The sequence below is a fragment of the Mytilus californianus genome, unplaced genomic scaffold, assembly GCF_021869535.1.
Source record: "Mytilus californianus isolate M0D057914Y unplaced genomic scaffold, xbMytCali1.0.p SCAF_15, whole genome shotgun sequence".
Taxonomy (NCBI): Eukaryota; Metazoa; Mollusca; class Bivalvia; order Mytilida; family Mytilidae; genus Mytilus; species Mytilus californianus.
The window spans coordinates 13,489,957-13,494,880 of record NW_026262637.1 but is presented as its reverse complement, the minus strand read 5'-3'; the positions used below and the strand labels follow the sequence as shown (position 1 = coordinate 13,494,880).

The 4,924-nt window shown below is 30.9% G+C and overlaps 1 long non-coding RNA gene across 1 annotated transcript; it reads right to left on the bottom strand.

Annotated features, from left to right (window-relative positions):
• Positions 1 to 419: 419 nt before the first annotated feature.
• LOC127725449 (uncharacterized) lies at positions 420 to 4,315 on the bottom strand. Its single transcript, XR_007993006.1, has 4 exons — positions 4,170 to 4,315; positions 2,620 to 2,637; positions 1,438 to 1,464; positions 420 to 709 (listed from the first exon to the last, which is right to left on the bottom strand). It is a non-coding gene; the product is annotated as an uncharacterized LOC127725449 (long non-coding RNA).
• Positions 4,316 to 4,924: the final 609 nt, after the last annotated feature.

Below are 4,924 nucleotides of genomic sequence, written 5' to 3'. Positions count from 1 at the left end.
CTTAGTTTACAAGTATTAGTTTGTGATTAGGTCAGTTTAAGATGAACCACTAATGTCAATTTAACCATTAAGTCAATGATATTTGGTATGCAAATGTATTTGCATTTGCAAGTTTCATTTCCATGGAGATTATATAACCCCACCCCCTCATTATGGTTCATTGACTTTGAAACTTTTACATAGTTTACAAGTTAATGTTTGTGTTTAGGTTTGTTTAAAAGGAACGACTAATGAAAAGTCAATGGTATTTGGTATGCAGTTGTATTAGCATTGGCACATCTCATTTCTATGGAGATTGTTTAGCCTTGTACCTTCAGTCATGGTTCATTGACTTTGAATATTGGATAACTTACATGTTAGTATTGCTATTCTAATTTCAACATTTGCATTAGCAAAATAACAAATAGGCGAGACATATCTCTGTGTTAACAGTTTATTAAAAATACCGGCAATATTTACAAAATCAAAATCTTTATTGACATATTTGATTTTAATGAAATGTTTTTTATGATCTTCAGGGCGATCAATTTTCTGAAACAGTTTATTGCGTTTCTTTATAAACACAGCATACACTACTATTTTTTATCGTGTACAAGTGGTAAATGTATATGAAGAAATGTCGCAAGATAGAGAAACAAACTTCCACATTTTCCCGTAAGCTCTCAAATTCTTCTTCGAACAGAACAGTGAAAACAAAACGCTTTGCATTCTATAAAATAATTAATAAAGTTTCAATTGACACATTTGTTAACGAAAATGCAATAATACACAATTCAAAATAAACAATTTTTTTTCGCTTTTTAAGCTTTATATACGTACCCGGCTTAATATGATATATGATTTATGGCAATAACATAAAAAATACAAGAGATTACAGAAATCAGCCAAAATCCAATATAGAACAAAAAAACCTATCAATAACCAATAAAAGACTTCTTCAAAAAATGACCTATGAACAAGACAATCAATAATGTATCACAATGCTATTTTGAGAAGTAAATAACATTTATACTTTAAACAATAAATGATTTTAATTTGGAATGTAGTAGAGGTGAATATAGACATCGATCCAGTGGGAGTAAAAATTTCCCCACTGCATATGCGAATTTTGACAATCAAAGTCTCTTAAGTGATGCCCGATTACACAATATTTGAAAATCCAAAACCTTATACAAACATTGAACAACTGGTTAAACAATCTAAATCAAGGCAACAGTATTTTACCGATGTTCCAATATTATGAATCGATTAAGAAGACATATCAAGGTAACAAACAAAAACCGAACATCGGTAAACTACTGATGCCCAAAATTTGTTAGCTTGAAATAAAACATTTCTCTTGGAAAAATGTAATGGCCCTGATTGGGCAGTATTGTCATCTTCATGAGTACCGATATTGTTTATCAAGAGGATTATCTCAAAAATATAAATACTTACTGCTCTTCGAAACTGCTCTTTTTATACCTATAAATTAGGGCAAACAAATATACAACCAAAGCAACACTTATCATTCTTGCATACAAAAAAACCCCAAATGAATGGTAGATACTAATAATGTTGACTAATCAGTGTTTTTCCCTGCGGTAGCTTGAATCGGAATGGATCATCTTTGTTGTATATTAAGTTAACTAATAATTCTTAATGAAAATTTGGTCTTTCCTAAAACGTTTATGATATCTCTTATGCATTTCCTACTGAATATAATACTGCTTCAGTTTATAGTGTTGTATATATATATGGCTACAATGGCCTGTTTTCATATCGTTTAATTTTGGCATATTGATTTACTTAACAACTGCTAAGATATGATACAAATTGTTGAAATTCTTGTTTATAAAGAAGAATCTAATCATTACTAATGATTATAAAATGACAATATTTGAAATTTTATTAACACATGTATCTGTTGTCTGGTTTCTTGGTTACATAGAAACGTAGAACTTAAACCAAAATGGGACACACACAAAATATGAAGAATAAACATGTATAATTGAAATAGAAAAATTCTATTTCAGCGTATATAAAATATAAATCAAAACAGTTATTAACGACCCTCTCCCCCTTCTATTAGCATCATCTGTAAACAAAAAAAGGTTTGAAATTTAAATGCATCTAAGTGATTTTGTTGTTAATGTTTTGCGTAACGCGGATGCACTAAAACAATGTGGGGTTGAGTTGGAGGAGAAAATGTTTGAATAAATAGCTATAGTACATCGTTTGCTTATCTGCAGATGAGGTAGGTTAGCTTGAATGCAGAATGCTTTAATAAATAAACATGTACAGTTCAAATATATATAGGAGTCCCAATGCCATTACTTTTGCATATTTATAAATAGTTCCCATTTTTTTAAAGAAAAAAAAAATGACATATAACCTTCCAAAAACATAAGTTCACGTAAGAAATTATGAATTTGTTGAAATTAAAGGCAAAATACAATCAAAACATTTCAACATGTCGTTGAGTGTACTTTTGTTAGTGTTTTAGTTTTGAGACAAATACCAAACGCGTGATTATGATCAAAAGTGAAGATTTATGTGATGCTTCGCTACTAAATGGTAGCAAATCAGTGAATGATGTGTGTAAGAAGAATGCTGAGTATTCATACATTTCATACTTACGAGTCTCTGAATGGTGCACTGAAAGAATGATTATGTTGTTATCAAAATGAATATCAGGTTGGAAATACACGTATGTGTATATCTACCTTTGTTCGATAAAAAGTCAGTGACAAAAATGTAGTAATACAATTTTATTACTTCACGACCTAAAATATGCATATGTCTTTTTATGTTGTAATGTTACACTACTGTTTCAGGTTAGGATGAAGGTTGGCGCCTGTTAAAACTTTTATACCCGCTGGTTGTCGTTTGTTGGTGTGGTTCATAAGTGTTTCTCGTTTCTCGTTTATTATATAGATTAGACCGTTGGTTTTCCTGTTTTAATTGTTTTACACTAGTCATTTTGGTGCCCTTTATAGCTTGCTTCTCGGTGTGAGCCAAGGCTCCGTGTTGAAGGCCATACTTTGACTTATAATTTGTTAACTTTTTATACATTGTGACTTGGATGGAGAGTTGTCTCATTGGCACTCATACCACATCTTCTTATTTATATATCCCTTGGGAAAAACCCGACCTAAAATACCTTTTTGTCAACAACATAGTTCTAGGACTGCATTTTCGCTCCTTCAGTTATTAGATTATAAATAAATAACATTTAGATTTGTTGAAGAAGATGTTTTCTGTTAAAAGATTATTGTAACCATCTTTGAAACCAAAAACCGAAAATGGCAGCCAACACGTCAAATGACTGGACCATATGGCAAGGGTTAATGACGTTTCTCACTTAAAGTAAAGGAATTATTCTTTGTCTACACAGATATTGATATGCTCAGGAATTTGTATCAATATTTTTGAAAATAAAAGTTCATAAAATTTAGTTTAATTGGCCTCTAATTTTGAAAAAAAAGACGCCAGAAAGATTATCATTGAATGGTTCACTTTATTGTTATTCAAGCTATTATAACAATTTCTGTTTTTAACAAATTTTTTTTGTAATTATTGGAATATAAATAATTATTAAGAAGTTTTTATTTTGCTCTGAATAGAGTATGAACATTCGAAGATTGAGATTACAATAAATACTTATTTCAGGAACCTCGTCAGTGGCTGTCTAATGTCATTTATTGTTTGGATATCAGGTGAATGTGGTATTAACGACATATATATGAGTTATTTTTTTTCTGTTCAATCGATTCATACTAACTTCGAGACGTTTTTTTATATATATATATGTCGTTATGTAGCTGTATCAATTACGTGTACATCAATTCACTCTGCCCTCGTCTCAAGTTGTATATCATGGATTTGTGACGTCAAAAAAGTTGTCCCGGACCTAATACCGTCGTCATAATGTTTGAACAGATATTGATAACTTGGGACCGATCTTATCAATTCATCTTCCTGTTTGCTGGCCAAACAAAGAAACAGCTATTTTATGTATCGAGAAAAACACAAAAATACAATCAATAACAGTGATATTGCTCGACACAATACATGAATGGGATCTTTTTAAATTCTTTTACTGTGCTCTCCACCAACAAAATTTCATATTGTTACTCGGAGCTCTTATTTTACAGTTTAAATATGGTATTTATAACTCTACAACATACCATTCTGCTGAACAATATTTCCAAAAAACAGTTTGTAACCGCTACAAAAATCTGCTATATATTCTCCACCTTCTTGTAACATTTCCTGTTCCGTAATTGGAACTATTTTCCACCAACTTCACCTCATCAATTGCATGCGTGAGTTTCAATCTACAATATTTATACTAACTATTGGCAATAGACGAATTTCTTAATACATGCAAAAAATGAAAACAACACGTTATAAATTTAATGCGTCCGAAGCACTTTTCTGGATTTACCTTCATCAGGAACGCTCAAAGCCGAATATTTGAAAGCCAAGGATGTATAAATCCAAAACAGTTGAAGAGCTATATAATAAAAAATGACCTAAAATAATAGCCAAATCCTTGTAAGGCCAACTTTGCCTGAGGGAGTTGAAACCTTAGTTTCTTTGTAATTTCAAAATTTATAAACGGGCAAATTTAGAAAGGTTTATTAATAATCATGTCAATACCGAAGTACTGACTACTGATCTGATGATACCCTCGGGGACTGATAGTCCACCAGCAGAGGTATCGACCCAGTGCTGTAAAAAATGAACGAAAACAACACGTTATAAATTTAATGCGTCCGAAGCGCTTTTCTGGATTTACCTTCATCAGGAAATGATATATTGTAAATAATGTATTTTAATTATTGTATAAAAATGTCATATATATTGGTTACACTTAATGTTATGTTGATTGTTTCATAAGACAACTGTAAAGAGCATTATAATTAAAATGTACTGCTAT